The sequence below is a fragment of the Rhipicephalus sanguineus genome, chromosome 7, assembly GCF_013339695.2.
Source record: "Rhipicephalus sanguineus isolate Rsan-2018 chromosome 7, BIME_Rsan_1.4, whole genome shotgun sequence".
In the NCBI taxonomy this organism is placed as follows: Eukaryota; Metazoa; Arthropoda; class Arachnida; order Ixodida; family Ixodidae; genus Rhipicephalus; species Rhipicephalus sanguineus.
Window position 1 is genome coordinate 104856380 of NC_051182.1, and position 19900 is coordinate 104876279.

The 19900-nt window shown below is 46.6% G+C and overlaps 1 protein-coding gene and 1 long non-coding RNA gene across 2 annotated transcripts in view; one reads left to right on the forward strand and one right to left on the reverse strand.

The window, feature by feature from the left end:
• LOC119399690 (probable chitinase 10) overlaps nt 1–19900 on the reverse strand; it is a 685554-nt gene that overhangs the window by 455201 nt on the left and 210453 nt on the right. The window lies entirely within an intron of this gene.
• LOC125759335 (uncharacterized) lies at nt 12925–16004 on the forward strand. The gene is made up of 2 exons (XR_007416906.1): nt 12925–13034; nt 15905–16004. It is a non-coding gene; the product is annotated as an uncharacterized LOC125759335 (long non-coding RNA).

Genomic DNA, 19900 nt, shown 5'->3' on the forward strand with positions numbered 1-19900 from the left:
ACCAGACAGTCATATTAATCAAACCCTCTTATCCTCCCTTGCCAATTTTGGTCAACATCAAGTTAAGGTGGCGATCACGAGAGCACCCAGACTTATGCGGATAGATAGATAGATAGATAGATAGATAGATAGATAGATAGATAGATAGATAGATAGATAGATAGATGATAGATAGATAGATAGATAGATAGGGATAATATTAGATAGATAGATAGATTATAGATAGATAGATAGATAGATAGATAGATAGATAGATAGATAGATATAGATAGATAGATAGATAGATAGATAGATAGATAGATAGATAGATAGATAGATAGATAGATAGATAGATAGATAGATAGAAACGCTCAAAGAGGCTTTGGTTCGCTAAAAAATGCTTCACATTTAAAAGGTAGGTCAACCAACGCTACACCGACCTTTTTTTACTAGCCGGCAAGCTCTTCGAAACTCGTTTGTCTTTAAGCAAAGAATTAGCTCAATCAATCGCTCTACCTGAGCAGCTGCGTCGACGAACTGCTCTCTGGCACAATCGGCATCATGGATGGCCGGGGTACCAGTAAATCTCAGCCGCGGCGGCTCCCTCAAAAACGCCTTCTTCACAGAGTCATCGTTCAAGCTGGGCACAGCTCGGCGGAGCTCAAATAATAAAGGGAACACTTATACCGTGCTTAACGTAGGAGAGCCATTTCATGCGTATGGCTCTCCATTTAAAGGACATTTACGAAGAACATGAGACAAGACAGGCACCCTATCGTGATGAGGTGTTCATCCTTACCAGTCTCCACGTGTGACAAGTTTTGGAGAACTTTTCCTGTTTCTCTGGACTTGCACAGTACATATGCATGTAAGCCTTTGAATGTTTGTGCAGTGCTTGTGCGATTATTGTCGCTAAGTGAATGCATCACTACGTCATAACGTTTGTGATAATTTCAAATACGCATTATAATAAATACCATGAAAAAAAAAGAGAGAGCCGTGGCCGAGTGGTTAACGATGTTACGATGACTACTGAAAGGCAATGGGTTGAACAACGACTTCGTTCCGACGCAAGCGTTGCCAGGCATCGGCCGAGGATACGCTCGTATAAGCACCTCCAGACTCTCCTATAAAGCACACTTATGCATGATTCGAGGCCGCGGGGCTCGGTCGCTATCTCCGCTCACGACGAGCAAAGGGTGGTCGAGTATCAGGGGGGTACGGTTTGATGTACCCAGGCTGTAACTACCAAACCAACGAGGGTAGCTGCGGCGTGGGTATGTAGCACGATGCGGTAGGTACGCATATTTGGCCGTGCCCAATGGCATTGAACACCTCAGTTCCTGGATCGGTTTGGGCGGCTGCGTTCGCACGGATCGGTATTATGGGATTATGAATACCGCCTCTGTTCTAGCGGTGTTGTTAAACGTTCGGGACGTTCAATGGTGAATCTTGGGTATCTTTCGCGGGACCGGAGACACGGGTAGGCCTCGTAATGCGAAATGTCCACTTTGGTGCTTACTGCTCAGCATTTTATTTTGGCTCGGAAATATGATTGATGACATCTCCATGCCGTCGAAAACCGTACTCCGCCGAGCGACGGTATCATTCTAGCACCGAGCACGTAGTTTGTAGAAGGGCAAAGGTCATTTTAATTTGTGCGAGCTCCTAAACTCGCATTCCTTAGGCCCCCCGAGGAACGTCGACAGAAGCGAAACAAAGTGTACAAAAGTCAGGAAGTATGCAGGGTGACTGAACAGTAAAGATAATGCAAGGCACGCATGGCGGGAGTGACAAACAAAGTGTAAGGTTGGTGCGTCGATGTAGTAGACATTTATTGTTTTCTTGATAAGCTCGACATGTCGACATTCTGTTATATCGGTTCTTCTCTGCGCTCCCGCAAACTCTGCATTGTTCAGGTTTTTGGTCGTAGTAAAAAATTCACCGACGATAGGACACTAGCTAATGCGAATTCTGAGCGCAGCTTCGTGTTGGGGCAAGCCCCACGTAACACAAAAGAAGCTATTTGCCGTCTAAAAGACGTCTTGAACGGCTACAAAAAGGGCTAATAGACGTCTTGGTCAAGACATTCCCGTAGCCGTAGACGTCTTTTCGACGTCTGATAGCTGTGCTAATGTCCCGCTAGTTGACGTCTTTAAAAGACGTTTTGAAAAGACCAAGATAAGACGTTGTTGAAAATAGAATAGTGGGGCAGAGTCTTGAGGGTGGAAAGGAGGAGGAGAAGGAAGAGGGAATTAGGAGCTAGCCTTCATGAAGTAAGGACGTGTTCCTGATCTACGACCACGGGTCCTCGTTATTTACATTTGGTGCCGTGAAACCCGGGAATGGTCATTCGTGGACTACAGTGACTTCGGCCGAGCGTCTTCGGAAGGTGCGTGGAACTCTCAGGGTCAGCGTCTCCCGGAATATTACGCTCCTGAACTGCTGCAGAATCCCGATGCCGAAGCGCGCCGGGTCATGAAGCACGTCAACGTTTTGAAGAGCAAGGAAGCTGAGCTCCGCCAGCTGGACAGGAAGATCGTCGACGTTATTGAAGACGAGGAACTTGACAAGGAACTCGACGAGTCTGCAGAATACCATGAGAAGGTCTTGTATGCCATCGCTGATGGGCAGTATTTCCTGTCTGAACGCGAACAGTCTGTTCTCCTGCGTGACACGTGCTATCCTCCTTTTGCTTACGCCAGACGTGACAGCGGAAACTACAACCGAGCTGGTTTCTGTAAAATCGCCGACGACTGTGACAGCATCTCCGAAGGCATGCAAAGAGACATGACAAGTTTCGAAAGCTCAGATTCCAACCACAAAAGCGGATTGTCTGCAAGTCCACAAAGGGATGAAAAAGAGAATGCCATCGAATCGGCGGTGATGAGCTGCAGAAATATGGGGCCACCGAGAGAGGAGGTCTTTTTTGGCAGTGATCAAGCGACGATGATGTGCGTGGAAGGTCATCCGGAGCAAACGTTGCACGCTGCTAATTGGACAAGAGAGGAACAGCCATTGGAGAACTGTGGTAGTATTCCGAAGAGGGATGAAGAACCGAAAGATGATCAAGCGATAGTCATTCTCGAAAGTACAGGCGGCAGTTGTGAAAACGGTGGAAGCGGTGGCATGTATAATGAGGTTGAAGTTGATGAACAGTTTGTGTCCAGTGAGCAAGTGATGAAGCGTGGAAAGGAAGAAGTTGCCGACAACTTGCCCACGTGCGACAATGACTCCTTCGATGGAGCTAGCAGTCGTGCCGTGTGTTTTCTTGGAATCTCTGTCGTTGGATGCCCAGCCTGGATGTCAGGATTTGTGTCCGTTCAGCTTCGTGGAACTGGACGAGGTTATGACTGAGCGAAGGGAGGAGCGCGTACACAAGGAAGGAGAAAGCGCTGCTTCTGCCTCGGGAAGGGAAGTGGAGGGTCCCGAAAACGGAGCCGAAGAAATACCACCACCACGCGAACCTACTGTGCGAGCATCTCAACGAACATATTCCTACAGAGAAGCGGAGAGTCAAGTCACTGACGTGGTGAACCGATCAGGAGAACAAGCGTCGATATCGGCAACCTTCTCGAAATTCGGGACTTCGCAGGGTTCGGGCCGCAGCAAGAAACGTCGCTGCAGGTATCTAGGCACATGGAGAAGACTCCCAAACGCTGCAGTAAACCGTCTGCAGGAGAACCTGAGTGCGGAGTACACCACCAATGCCACACCAAGATGGAAACGACGGAGATGGAAGCGCGCACCTCATTTACACGTCGGATGAGCAGGCTTCATCACCGATTGGCGTCTGAGACGCGGTGACAGTGCAAGAACAGCTGTCCGAGTGACGTGACTGCATCACGGACACGATAGTCACAGCCTGTTCCGTTTGTTCGGCTACGCGCCACGTGGTGAACCGGCCGGTGCAAAACCTGTGTGTAATGGAAGCCACAAAATGACTGATGTGACATTTTTTTGTCCTCTCCCCCTCGGAGGATGTTGAAAATAGAATAGTGGGGCAGAGTCTTGAGGGTGGGGACAGGGTCGAAAGGAGGACGAGAACGAAGAGGGAATTAGGAGCTAGCCTTCATGAAGTAAGGACGTGCTCCTGATCTACGACCACGGGTCCTTGTTATTTACAGACGTTTTATAGACGTTCTTGTTTTTTCGCCGTTTTCGAAATTTTGGACTTTCGAAATATAAAATAAACTAATATAACTGTCTTTGCAGCATGTTTGGTCGGCAGCCTGAGGGCTACCATATAGATAGAGATTGAAGGGACCGAAAGAGCTCCCGCGAGAGCACTTTCCTGTTTTTCTCCCACTTCCTATGTCAGTCGTCGAGCAAGTGACCAAACAACCAAGCAAGATCACTAACATACGTACATACCTGTTCACCCACGCATGTCCTCACTGTTGCATATATAAATTTTCGACGCTGAGTTTACTCGCGTTTATTGCGGACCGAATCAAGTTGTTGCGGTCGCTCATATATGCCGCGTGAATTATTGGCTACTTCAGCACATCATACATATCCAATTTTCATATAAAAGACATCGGTTTATAATAAATTTGAACACGTACGCAAGGGATCAACACGTATACTGCATTACATAAATGACGTTTAGCGGATGGCGCGCAAATAAATAATCGCGCTTCTCAGCAACAATAAATTATCCCATGATGTTGTCAAATTGGCTTTATTAATGAATAAAGCACAACCAAATGTGGCACAAACCACGTCGGAAGGTGACCGCACAAGGTGAAGCTGAGTGGCACGGCAGCAACGTAAAAAGAATTCTGCATGAATGCACTCCAAGTCTCGTCAAAGAAACTGCACTGGCTTCCGCATTAGCTGGCGTGGTCTCAGGCCCAATATCTTGCACAAACAGCAGTGACGAAAAGCTGCATACAGAGAAAGCAAGTAAGCTACGCAGGATTTACAACAAATAACAGATCATCAAGTCACTCTAAAGAAACATTTCCAATTACAGATATGATAAAATGCTGTCATGTATCAAGAAACGACAATCAAGCATAACCGCACCAACAGGCGAGGCGCCTACGGTAGAAGCTTTGCACTTTGTCAGCGACAGGCCGGCGTAGTTGTAAGCATGCTTGCTTAAACTATGTCGGCCTGTCACTAGCGTGCGTGCGTGGAGCCACGAGCTGTAACGCGCAAAACATAATTACTCAAAATAGGGCGAGTCAGTCTGGCTTACGATTCGCACCGGCGCATAGGGCTGACGCGCTGGAGTTTCGAGTACTGTGGCGGAGCCTGGTGGCGTGCGCCGAAGTTGCTTGGGTAGTCAAAAATGGACGCCGACCGGCGAGTTACGCAGTTCTCAGTTGCTTTAAGCGTTTTACTTAATTTTGCGCCTAGTTTTCAGGCTCAAAAAGTGCTTAAAATGTACGCAGGAACTTGTCCGCTATGCCTGCAGAGTCTGACATGTTTGACGAGCGATCCCTGCTTCAACAAACCGTGCCGAAAGCAGGTGGTCTGGGCCACGGTGTTAGAAGTATTATAGGTGGACCGACGGCGCCTCCGGAAGCGGCGAACTTTTGTCCGCGGTTTGTGGCGTCTGGTTCACAGGGCCCTAGATGGCGCTACACTACTGGTGGCTCAAGAGCGGTATCAGGCGTGGTCGCTTCGGAGCCGCGACCGCCCCTCGAAATGAATAAAAAACTGTGCGTTCGCGCTATAACGAGGGCAAAAATAAATAAATAAATAATAGCTTCGAATAAATCGAAATTTGGACGATACAGCCGCTACCTGTTGAATATATTGAATTTGCCACCGCGAAGGTTGGCGGTGCAAATTCAGCATATGCTTTCCTCATTCGGACAATAAAGATATGACAGTGACGTCACGCTGAAATATGACAAAAATTAGTTCTATTGTAGAAGTATAGTTTAGATAGTACCGCATTAGCCGTAGTATTACAACAGAAAATACTGTCTTTGCTGTCGCGAACATTCGAAGTAATTTGCGGTCGTTGATCGCGGATAAAAAAATGTGTCACGAATACGACTTTTTAGCTGGTCGTGCATAAAATACTGAATTTTAGCGATGCCAGCAGCTAAGTTTTGAGGCACCGACGAAGGATATGAAAAAGCATCCTGGTTTGGCACTTGCGAGAAGGGGAGACATTATGAATGGTGGATATATGTTTCCGATTCTTCTCTGTTGCCAACTGAGGAATATATTTCACTGTTTATGCCTCGCATAGTCACCCGAAGACAGCGTTACTACTTCGTCTTTCAAGGAACACGTCGATCGCGGTGTGCGGAGTCTTTACGAGCGTAGCCAGTCAACGGCGATGGTACACCGGTTACGGTACTCGGCTGCTGACCGAAGTTCCCTGGTTCGATCCCAGCCGCGGCGGTCGCATTTTGATGGAGGCGGCATGCTAGAGACCCGTGTACTTACGATGTCAGTGCATGTTAAATAACATCACATCGCCGAAATTTGTGGAGCTCTGCTACAGCGTGCCTCATAATCATAACGTGGTTTCAGCACGTAAAACCCCAGATATTCTCATTGTTAACAAGCGTAGCTTTCGCACGGAGAGAGAAATACTGCACACGCACGTAGGTGTTAAAAAAAAACGGGCCAACTCACGGCGTGGACGAACTCAAGACGATGAACTCAAAACGAACTCAATACTTCGTCGGCACGGCGTCATTAGCCAGAGCCGCCTTTCGTGATGTGCTCACAAGAACGTGCCCTTTGTACACTGCTTCCCACGTCTTCGTTATGTACCTCGGCTCGAAGTGCTTCTCGCACACGTAATCAGTCGACTGCAGCACGCGGTCCTTGCGCGGAATCGCATGGCGCCAAACATTCAGGCGTTCCGCACATGATTCCGCATCTCGGGGTGCAGAAAAATCGACTTTTCAGTGCAGGGGTGCTATGCAGGATGGCCCGAGCTTCTCGGGCACACGAGTTTGCTCCGAGCCCGCCCTACGGCGGTCATGATACGAAGACAGTGCGGAGCGCGCGATAGAAGCGTTGATAAAAACGGCAAAAAGAACGAGAATGGCGTCACAAATGCATGCGCGGCATTTGCGGCGGTTTTCAAAGGAATACCGCGTGCGAACGCGTCAGCGCCGCCACTCAGTCAACATTTTGACAGTGCAGCGACGTCAGCGTGATTGTCGCGCTATCTTTTTGCCAACTGATCATCGCGCCTCCCACGGGCGTGTTCGTGGGCGTTTGTCCTCTTTCGGAAAATTCTTTCCTTCCACCTAGTGCATGGAAATTTCCCCTCTCGAAGGCAACAAGGGCGACCACGCAGCACTCTGGTGCAGCTCGTTTCGCTTCTCTGGAATATTACAGATAAATATGGACAGGTTACTGCTATACTTACATTACACGTATGAACATTTTTTTGTATTAGCGAATCGGTAGACACAGTGTCTCCGCAAACAAGTAATAGTAACATTTCTCGCCGCAAATCCCACCAGGGGCACTTGCTTCATAGCTGGGAGTGGTACGTCGTGAGAGCGGTGAAATTGAATGCGAGGCACCGTAGCCACGTGATGATATAACCTTTAGTTCTTCGTGCGTGTGTGCATAGTATGTGCGATTAAGCTCATAGATGAATCGTGCCGCTCGCTGGCGTTGTTGCGTGAGCACTGCTCCTCGGCGAGGGGGAACGCGGTGGGCGGACCCGCTTTACGCCGCGGGCGTCTGTCAATCAAATTGATTGACGCGCGAACTCGGGCACAAACTCGTTGATTCTGAAAAGGCCCCAGTTCAACTCGTGACTGTCATAGTGCCAGTGTGCCTGTCAACTGTTTCATGCAGTGGACGCTACTCAGCAGCTTCTTTGCATATAAAATAATTTGTTCAGCTTGCGGTGCTTCTGCAGGGCTTGGGCCATCGGTGGAGTTTGTGATCACCTAGCTTCTTCCACCTTTTTACGTGGCTCGTTTACTCAGTCTGCTTGGTCTGCTTCGGTGTAATCACCGTGTCAGTTCGGTCTCAGTATTGGTGCTATTGCTTAGGAAGGTCTTAACTAACATGATAGTGAGTAGTCCTTTCCTAATTGTTAATGTTTTAATTACCACGACAATAATTAATTACAGAGGTAATTAGCATGATAACAATTAGCACGATCCCAATTAACACGTCCTCGGTGAGTAAGGTCTTGATTATCTTTCTTTTAATTACACGCTCCTAATTATCGTCGTGTTAATTAGCATTAATTGATAATGTTTTAAATACCGCGCCATTAATTACTCAGGTTTAATTCGCAAGGTCCTGAATAGTACAGAGGTAATTAGCGTAATCCTAATGAGCACAATCCTAATTGGCACGCTCATAATTAGCGCTGTGTTAATTAACAATAACTAATAATGTCTTAATTACCTCGGCATTGATTACACAGATTTAATTTGCAAGGTCCTGAACAGTGCAGAGGTAATTAGCATAATCGTAATTAGAACGATCCTAATTAACACGATCTCGGCGGGTAAGGTCTTCATTATCTTGGTTTTAATTACACGATCCTAATTAGCGTCATGTTATTTATCATGATCTCAATTACCTTGTTCTTAGCTTTACACGACTTCATTAGCATGGTCTTAGTAAGACGTGGCTTAGTTAGCTCGACTTTAGCAAGATTTGGCCTAATCAGCTTCGTCATAGCATATCCTGACATAGCTAGGTATACCGCCAAACCAATTAGCTAATCAGCCGGGCGCACGTGCTCTGGGACCGAGCAGACGATGAAGAAGAGAACGACGAGGGCGCGCGCCGGCCGAGCAACGCGCTAGAATGTACAGGCCGACCATGGTAATTATACACGTGGCCTCGGCGATTAGCTATAGCCGCGGTGTTGTAAGGCACTCGGTCGGAACTAATCTCGGAGGCAACGGTGCTGCTTATTCTAAAGGATACTTGCTGCAGACATTAAACGCTTGAAAATGAATTCAAACGGCCCGCGCACACATAAAAAATATAGTTAGTAGAGCTTTCTGCCACTTTTCCTGCATGGGTGCACGTCTGCACTCAGTGGAACGACAAACAAATGAAAGAAGGTGCCTCTAGTTTGAAGACACCACCCAACCTTCTCGACCGCCCTCGACGTGACGCCGCGTTCCATCGTAACCAATGGAACGGAGCGCGCACTGAGGGATGGATTTCACCTTATCGTACTATTAGCTCGTTCAAAAGGGGGTGTCGCCAGAGCTCGGAAAGATACCGAGTTTCGCCAAACTCGGGCCATCCTGCATAGCACCCCAGGTCTTGTACACAGAGCTGCACCGCGGCACAAAACACTTTCGGCCCATTTCACGGCTTTCTCACTCGAATAGCATGACCTGCCACGCACAAAAAGAATAAAACGATAAAACGATGACAACTGCTTCGTCACCGTGGCGTTGTCGGAAGAGCGGCCGGCGCGCGCCGCTGTGAGCCTCTTGACTGCTCCTGCCATCTCGCGGCGTGACGTCGCGGAGGAACCGAAGTTCGACGCAGCGAGCGCATGGCGCCGGTGCTGCGTCGTCCCACCTGTACTGCCTGTACTTCTAACACCGTGGTCTGGGCGACGGCTCTGAGCAGCGCGCGGTCCCGAAGCGCGGTCGCCGCCGTTATTGTTGCGTGGTTAATTGCCTCGAACATGGGGGTAAGGATCCTAATGTGCGGTTTTACTGGTTACCCTGAAAGCCGTACGAAGTGGAGCGACGGAACCGCTGGATACGTGCCGTCCGACGCGTGAAGTGAGTACGCGAGCAAAACGTGGTTTGCAACGTAGCGCGCTGATTACTTTTCGTACGCGCGTGCACGCGTTTACATATGTATATATTCCCTGTGTGCAGTCCAGACGGCACGCCGTGGCTGTCGACGGCGATCACGAGGATATGCAGCCGGCATTTCGTGCGAAACGAGAAAAGCGATGCCGTGAGTCACCCTGCGTATGTGCCTACGATTTTTCCGGCTGCTTCCAGCGGCCGGCTGTAAACATTGCGCGCCGTCGCTTCTCGACCGCCACCGCGCGCTGACAGAATTTGACGAATTCCCTGGAAGCAAATGTTGAAAATTACGACCGTGCATGGGGAAAAAGTGTGTTTGCGACTGAATGCGGCAGAAAACGGCACACGACGCGAATGCGCTCATTCGGGCCGCCGACGGCTAGCCTTCGTCACTGGACCTTTCTTGATTCCGTTTCGTCGTGTAATGCAAATCATTACGGCTTTCTTAACAGCAATCTTTTCGTTTATGCGCTGTCGTTAATCGCGCGAGCATGCCTCGTAAAACTTAACTCGAGTTCAACGTCGTATGAGATTCGCTGCACTTGCGAGTTGCAGCGCGCCGAAATGGTTCCTTCAATCTCCTGCACGTCGTAAACATACTTGACGTTAACGAGCTTCTTGCGTTTACGCAGATTGCTTGGCCTGAAAAACTCAGCCACACCAGAAACTGGCCGAGCCACACCAGAAACTGGCCGAGATCCAAAGCGCAGCACAACCGACAGCGGCGGCTCCGTTGCGCATCTGAGCTTAGTGTTGCATGCGGCCGCCAGTCTGACTACTCGAAACCAAAGAACTTGTCGTAGGGGGTGCTTTTTAGCACCGTTTTCGCAGCGCCGCCTGGGCAGCCAGTCAGGCCTATAGTTTCGCGTTCGACCACGCGGTTCAACCTAGCAAAGAACTGTAAACATTTTAATCACAATTCTAAAACCTTTCAGTAAAAACGACGAAAAGTCAGGTGCACTTACCGAAAAAAGCACTCTATCCGAACGTGCACAAGTTCTTAGCTGTTTGTCTGGGTGCAACGAAGGTGGTGAGCAGAACAATCGCTTCTTGAAACGAACGTACCGACGAACGTACCGTCGCAAAAAGCACATTAAAGCTTGTTTCACCAAACACTGATGGAAAATATGCGACAGACAGTATGATCACCGTTACTCAATTGATGCCAAACAGCCCGTAATCCGTTCATCCGTTCACAAACAGAAGCTGACAACGCTACACAAAACGCAAATGACCGCCGGCCGTCGCCTAGCTGTGCTGCCTATCGAGCCACCGCGAACTAGTGTAGGAAGAGGGGAAAGAGGGAGGAAGGAACAAGTATTCTGAAACAAGCCTTGCCCTTCACTTGACCGAGCTGAGCACAGCGTCACCATTTAGCAGAAAAGACACAATGGTTTTCACAAAATGATCCCGCCTATTGCTCAATATTTAGTAAGCATTCCTGCCAATAGGTGTATCTGCCATCGACATTGAGTCAAGATGGAGCGCCGAGTGAAAAGATGTTCTTGAATGTAGGGGTAGGGTGGCTAGTAGGGCTAAACATGTGCGCTTCGACAACACCCGCTTCGAGCCCCCGACCAAGGATGCCCCCGACTGCGTAGCATCAGTAGCATGCTTGCCTGCGTTTGCTGCTGTTGTCGTTCGCTGTTGCGCGAGCGTTGCGCGGCCTTAGCCGCCTTGGCTTGAAAAGCATATACTTACCAAACTGCTGATAGAAACACGCGTTGCGGAGCGAAACCAATTATTTTGAGGTCTTTGTTTTCTAGCTGCGATCTCTTCTTTCACTAAAGCGACAGTCACCGCTCTTTAGACATGCCGTTTTGGCGTCTTTGCGCTCGTGGACCAAACGTTTGAAGAATCATTTAGATAGTCGTTGCGCACGCACTTCCCCCATCCACGAAACACGAAACCTCTATAAAACGTTTTATAGAGGTTTATAGAGGTTTTAAACGTTTTAAAGACGTTTTATAGAGGTTTTGTGTTTCATGGACAGCATGTCTAAAAATGTCTCAAAGTAGATGTTGTGGACTTCTTTGGCAGAATACACTCTGGCTATGTCGTAGCTGTTGAAAACGGTAATAAACAGTACGCAGGCATATTTGAGAGGCAAGTGCTTTATTTTGCAAAAATGTCTATTCTTGATCTTCTCGTAAACCAAGACGTTTATAGCCTTCCGTAGCCGTTTCGAGACGTCTTTTAGAGGTTTTGTGATGGGAGGCCAACTGTGTTTTAAGTTTTGCCGTTCCGCAAGGTATCGACTACGCCTTAAATCATTTTTTTTTAAGTAGGACAGCACCCACTACGTCATTATTCGTCTTTCTGTGGATAAACGAGGTACCCGCTACACATCTGTAAGGTATTATGTGCACTTCCCACGAAACACAAAACCTCTAAAAAACTTCTTGAAACGACTAAAAAGGTATGCAGACATCTAGGTATATTATGCAACGTTGAATAAACGTTTTTCACAAGAAGTTTTTTAGAAGACGTTGAAAAAACGTTTTTTACAAGAAGTCTTTTTAAAACGTTTAGTGAACATTTTTTTCTAGAGCTTTTGCCGTTAAAATGCGCACATATGAACTTCGGTCGCTCGTATACGTTCGTAATCGCAAATATTGGTCGCCTGAACCGCATGCGCAATAAAAAGAAAGGGTAGCGGGTTTATATTTCTCCCCATTTTAACATGTGAAGATCGGTAAACCAAATTTTCCCATCTTTTAGCCCACCATGCACGTGAAGGATACAAAATCATTCGCCGAACATCGATCACCATCGCTTAATTGATGAAATAAAATGTGATACAATGTATGGGCAGTATGGGGACCGAGAGTGCCCCCGGACCCTTCGAGCGTCATCTCCAGTTCGTTCGCGCGCAGACCATGCTTGCCGAGGCGCGCTCCTAGCGAGGGCGGAAGAAAAGCGTCTTTTCCTCACCCTCCCGCCGTCGAGAGGCGAGACATGGCCTCAGAGATAGCGGGCGCGTCCCCCATCTCGGAGGCCATGGTCGAGACATGTCGCCATCCATGGTCGCCATTGGTCGCCACACACTTCGTCATTCTACGTCATCGTGTCGAGCCCTCTCATTGGCCGCCCGTGACGCCGCTCTGGCGCTCTCACCGCTCTCGCTCTTATCTCGCTCTCTTTCCACCGAAGCCGCCGACGATAACTGCGCAGTATAGTTTCAAGTACAGTTTCAAGCGTTTCAAGTTGAATATCCTTTCTCCGTCTTTTCGGAATGTGCTTCTTGTTCGTCCTGCTATTTTTTCGTGTCAAAACTCCAGGACCTCATTGTCTTCCAGACACCCAACAGACGTAAGTGTCATTTTCAGCTTTCCGCGCGAAAGGGTCTGCCATGGAAAGAAAAAAGAAAGCTATCGGCTCCCTATCGCGTCGGCAAAAACATCGCCGACTTCATGCTGCAGTTGAGCCGCTTTTTCGCCAGACCGCCTCGATGCAAAATAATGAAAGCTAGTAACTTTTCAGCACAAAACTCAACTACTGAAAGCGTAGATAATGCCTGCCTGGTTACTATCTGTGTTGAGGGTGATGAATGTGGAAGTGCGTCACCTGAACCCGCCGACAGGTCACCTGAACGAATTATACATGAGAGCGCCAGCTCATGCCCGTGTTCAAGTAACTTTGCTGTGAGGCCTTAGAAGGATGTGCAGAAGGCGTCAAAACATATGCTTCGAAAATGTTCCGAATTGTCATAATTTTTGAAAGACATAGGGTAAGCTGTTGCACGCACATGCTTGGCTGACTTCATTGTGCCATTTGCGTGCAGGATGAAAATAAAGTTCTGAGTATTGCCGAAACCACGACACGATTATGATGGCCACCGTTGTGGAGGAACTCGTTGATTTTGCTTACCCGGGATTCTGAAACATAATATCAACTGTTCAGCTGCACTTTCCTTTGGCTGTTACTTTCTACTGTTAACTAGGTTTTGCTGTTGTGCTTGTGTGTATCTGTGGTTGAAATTTCTAAAGTATCTTGTTTTCTGTACTCATAAGTGACCTCAACACACTTGATAAAAATTTTTAGCACATAAGCAACACAAAGCCGAAAAGGGACAATCTGTGCACTAACTTTAAAAAAAATGGTTTATTGCACACGAGGCACTTGTAGACAATGGGGTGGTGCCCTCAAGCTTAACCAAGGTGCCATGCAGAGAGATGTCTTCTTCCGCTTTATTTTAGCAAAATATACGGCATACTGATCACTTCGCGAACTACTCCATGTTCAAGAAAGTCAGTGCTTCATTCGAGAAGGACAGTCGAGGAGTGCTAACAAAATTGATACCCCCTATTGCAATTTTTGCAGCTTCTATTATCAACTTCGTTAGTTCAACTCTATTAGCTGATAAAACATTTGTGTTCTGAAAGAAAGGTTCCCACTCACATGCTCTACACTGTAACGCCAGACATCCATCGTGTTTACAAGATTACAATGCTGTCTTATAAATGCCATTGTATGTACCGCAACTAGGCAGGACAACAGAAAGGAACAGACGAACACTGTTGTCCTGTCTAGTTGCGCTACTTACGATGGTATTTACTATGTCGAGACACTAACTCACCCAGCATTCGCTCGCCTCTTTTAAAAATGCTCTCTTAACCTATCATTCCTGCAGTGGCCCATTTCCCGGCATACTGCTTACCGCATGAAAGAGGTATCTGATAAATGACAGCTTCTCTGCATTCCAGAAACTGTGTCCTATGTTGTTTCTTGCAGGCAGTCGTCGTCTTTGGTGCTTGAGTGCTGATTCTGCAAATCGATTTCAGCTTGCATCGAGCTGAAAAACTACTTGCACATTAGCACGTGATGCCAACCTTTTTATTCTTTTACTTGAATAGCGCAACAACTCAACGGAACACATAGCACATTGGAAAGATTCACACACAACACGTCACTCAAACAAAGGTGTTAGTCGCAGAGGTCCCGATTAGGAAGTACCACTCCATTGCTCTAGTCTGCCATTCCAACAGTGATGTTGCTCAAAAAGGAATAGCTGTTGTGCCACACTTGCACGAAATCTTGCACTACATCATAAGGTTGACGTCACTTGCTAATGTACAAATAGTTTTTACGCTCCATGAAAGCTGAAATCGATTTGCAGAATTAGCAGCCAAGCATCGAAGAAGACAACTGCTTGCCAGAAACGACATAGAATGCGGTTTGTGGAATGTGGAGAAACTGTCGCTTATCAGATACCTCTTTCCTGCAGTAAGCAGTATGTCGTGTAAACAAGCAGCTGCATGAATGATAGGTTAAGGGAGCATTGTAATCTTGTAAATAAAGCCAATGATGGGTGGCTTGCATTGTCCTGTAGAGCGTGTGGGTGTGAACCTTTCTAGCAGAACTCAAAGGTTTTATCAACCAATAGAGCTTAACTAACGAGATTGATAATACTATAAGCTGCCAAAATCGCAAATATCCGTACCACTTGTGTTAGTACTCTGTCCCTGTCCTTGTCAGATAAAGAATAGACTTTCTGGAATGTGCAGTAGTCTGTGAGTTTATGAGTGTTATGTATATCTAAAAATGAAATGGAAAAAGACAAATCTCGGTGCATTGCGTCTTCGTGCAGTGAGTGCCCCGGCATTGTGCAACCGTTTGTCTCGTGTGCAATAAACCATTCTACTGAAAGTTAGTGCACATGTTGTGTCTCCATTTTTGTTCTTGTGTTGGTTATGCGAAAAAATTCTTTGCATGTGCTACCAACTAGGGCGAATTTTTCCCTAAACCAATGTCGCCCTGTGCTACGGTGTTTGTTGTTGTTTAATCAAACTAGCTTCTTGTTTCGTTTTATTTGTTTCTTGGTTATGCTGGTGTAGGTGCATGCTTGACTGAAACATGTTCCTGGCTCATCGTGCCTTTTGTGTGCAGGCTGAAATTAGAATTCCAGGTATTCCCAAAACCACGATATTATTGACACACACCATTGTAGAGGAACTCTAAATTTTGCCTACCCAAGATTCTTTAACATATCTAAATTTACTTCATTGAGACAAAATAAGCCATTGAACTGCTCCTATTGGCGTTTACAAATGTTCGATGATTTAGCAAAGTATTGCTGCTGTGCTCGTGTGTTTGCCAAGACAGCCTTCCGATTTTTGTTGTGCTGATACATGTCTGATTGATTGAGACACGTTGTACTTTACTGTGCCTTTTGCGTGCAGGTTCTTGAACAAAGTCATCAATTCCATTGCTCCAGCCTATGTCAAGTGGCCAACATATTGTTTGGAATTGCTACAATAAAGGTTATGCATGATAACGACATTTGTTGGAATTTCGCATTTACTTTTGGAAGCGTGGTATAACGTATTCCATAAAACACAAGTAATGAAAATGGCCCGACATCAAAATGCTTAGATGTGTTGAGAACAATGAATTAAGGCAATGTCATGTCTGAATAAATAGGGCTAACCAATTCTTTGGCCAGAACACCAATTTTGCTGAGATAAAAAATTCTTGAACACAGGGTGTCGCCGGAGCCGCTTCGATTAAGCGGACTTTTCTTCAAGGCTGGAACTTGAAGACAAGTTAGTTTGTCAAAATGTTGGCTCCAGCAACACGCTAGTCAATTCGTTGTATCATGCCAGTGTTTTGCTATCATGTTTTAGCTGTTCACTGTCAAGCGTAATAGGTAAAGGTATGCCTGCGTAATATGGCGTCACATTAATTTCTCGAGCTACTCTAGCGAGCAGGATTGATAATTCAAAAAAGGCAGAAGTTGAGGGGAAGATGGAAGCTTGAAGAGATGACCAATTCTTCGACACGGGGTGTCGCTGGAGCCATTTCGACAAGCAGACTTGTCAATTCACAGCTTTGAAGAAGACAAGTTTGCTTGTCGAAGCGCTGACTCCAGCGACACACCTTGTCGAAGAATTTCTCATCTCTTCAAGCTTCCATCTTCCCCTCAACTTCTGCCTTTTTTGAATTATCAATCCTGCTCGCTAGAGTAGCTCCAGAAATTAATGTGACGCCATATTACGCAGGCATCCCTTTACCTATTACGCTTGACAGTGAACAGCTAAAACGTGATTGCAAAAGGCTGCATGATGCAACGAATTGACTAGGGCAAGCTCCTCAATAAGCTGGTTTGCATGAAAAATAAATGTCTAAAAAAGCTCTTAAAAAGATCTAGCAAGAAGTTTTTTAGAATTCTTGCAAGCAGTTTTCTAGACTTCTAATAACGTGGCGTTAGCACAGCTACAGGAAGTTTTCAAGCTGCTTACGTCTAAATAACATCTCAACTAAACTTCTAATATACTTTTGGAGTTTCCTTTCTAGATGTTTAGTAGAAGTTTTCTAGCTTTTCTTGTGTTTCGTGGGTTTGTTGATGCTGCATGTGGCTGATGACGACGAAGAAATATGGCTGAGTACTTTGCAGTTGGTGAGAAACAATAAACCACGCACTCGTTGCTCAATTAGCATTGTGTGATGACTGGCTGTTATTTTACTCTTCTGGCATGCTATATTACATAGGTTAACGCGATTCCTTGCCTAACATGACGCCTGTATAGGGTCTTTTTGCAAATGGCTTTCAAGCACTATGAACAACACTTGGAGGACGCAGAGCTGGCTTGTGCTTCCCCCAGGTGCACAAGCTTCGATTCCGGGACCAGGCCGTCCCGCTTCATTGGGGGTTTCAAAAGTTGCCCGTGAGGTCGGCAGTCCACTCATCGAGATCCTCGATGGTGGTGATCGAGTCCTTGTTTACGAATCGGAAGACATCCCATCTAGTGTTTAGTTGTGTATTTCTTTTGCAGCCTTTAGTGGGTACCTTGATATAAAGTAGATAATGACCGCTCCCTAGGTCTCGCTCAGTGTTTTTCCAAAGACAAAGTTGGATACAAGGCTGTCCCCAGTCCTGGTCGGTCGGTTGGGGGAGTGTTAGTAGTGTAAGGCCCAATTCTCTAATCGTGTTTCATATTTTAATTCCCTCAGGGTCACATTTGGTGTAGCCCCATTCGACATGTTTGGCATAAAAGTTGCCAATTATTACCTTTTGTGATTGGCCTACTATTACGTCTCTTGGCCAGAAAAAAAAAAGGACTGGATGCGACGTCCTCGCGAGGCACCCATGACAGAACAATCTAAATTAGTGGTATATTCAGATGGTTGTTTCAGACCTCTCCTGAGACTGAGAAAGGAGAAACACAACTTCCATACCTGCTTGTTCTCATTGTAAAGCTATTAAATTCACCACTTCGAAACACGCTATAGAGCGCTTTCAAATGACCACCAAATATATGTCATAAGTAAATTTACAGAGCGCCTGTCACACAGCAACCTGGGGCAGTCTCCCGATACATATTCAGTCAGAACATATCTCGTATGCCAATTATAACATACACAGTGATGCTACCGAGGACTTCAGATTTGGAGCAATTTTTGGAGCAGCAAAATTTCCGTTTTGGAGCACTTTGGAGCAGCAAAATTTTCATCTTGGAGCACTTTGGAGCAGATAATTTTGCATCTGGGAGCACTCTGGAGCAGCGAATTTTACATCCTGGAGTGCACTACAGAAGCATATTACAATAACATTCAAGCACCGGAATATTACTATGGGAGGCTCTTATGAAGGCTAGAAATATTTCGATTCATTGCAAATCTCATGGAAAAAATAATCTCAGGAGAACTCCATACTTCACTCCCTAATGAAAAAATAAGGGCTCATGCAGTTGAGTGTTCTGAATTAACCTATTCGGCGATTATTTTCGACACTAGCAAATAAACAGAATACCAGATCAATAAAATTGCACTTTATGAAATAACACTCTAAATACATGTGGTTATCAGCAGATATTGCAGACAAACGCCGCGATGTACAGCAGTGCCTCAGTGCCAAAGAGCCAGGTTCTTTTTCTTCTCGATCGACGGGTTGATCCTCCCCCTCCTTCTCTGCAAGCTATCTGCGCCTCACCTGGTTTTGCGCTAGCTCCATGATCAGCGCGCCGATTACGGAAGCAGTGTAAAGCGATGATGTTGTGATGGCGTCATCACGTGACATCACGATATATGACGCCATGATGACGTCACAAGTTTTGACGATCTATGACGTGATGATGACGCCATCACATGATTATTTTTTGCATCAATCGATTGACGCCGCCGACGGTCAATTTTCGTGTTTGATAAAGCATCTGATGCTTTCGCATTAATATTGCGTATTGAACGTTAACAACCTGGTCTTACATACCAAACTGTCCTCCACCATGTCACCTCCTTGCCATGCGCGAAACAGCTTCGCTTATCATCCACTTCACAGAGTGAAATGGCTCCTCAACTTTTTTTTAAATGTTTATTGTGATAACAATTATATGGACGCTCTCCGCGGATTTTTGCCGTCTCCATTGCCGTCATTTTCTGTATAAAGACCAAATTATTAACATCACGCGCATTCTAGCCGCGGGCAAAAGCTCGCGAGCGCTGGCGACGAACGCGGCTGAAGCGGAGATTAAGCTAGCCGGCCGTCTGTCTCTGTCGCACGGACAGCGCATGAGATAACATCTTCCCGCGTGCGAGCCTGCCGTCGATTGCTCATCAAACAGAGGAAACACCCCGCCCGTCTTTCGTAAGGAGCATGAAAGGACGCCAGGGGAACGGGGGGAGGGAGGGGACCACATCGTTCGAAGGGCGCAGTCGCTTGCGCGCGCGCCATCTCGAGGCAGACGGCTCGTAAACTTGCTGTGCTCTCAACGTTTACTTCGTGTTTAGAGAACTCAGAGCAAGAAAACGCTTCGGTTCCTGGAGCGGCCATATTCCCTTAAACCAGTGTTTTGTTGAGTTACGCGAGATCGAATCCAAAAGAGTTAGCTACTAGCCTTACTTCGTTTAACAATACAATTTGTTGGTATCGCATTCATTGCTTCGCCCTTAAGCGAAACTGAGTTTTTTTACCCGTCAGCTATTGACCACCGAAAGCGAGGGGCGGACGTGTAACATGGGGTAGCCGCTTCACTGTGGGCCGTCAGCGACGGGCCCGCTATTGACAGCTGCGTATTTGCGGCTGCTCCGACCAGGATATATGCTTTTTTATTAATGAGATGACATTTTTAAAAAGCAAGCAAAAAATTCGAATTGGAACCCTAGCACGTGAGCTTGAAAGGGCAGGGCCTTTTAGGGGGTATTTACCGCAGAGCTATTAAACTCGGACGTGCTGGTATAAG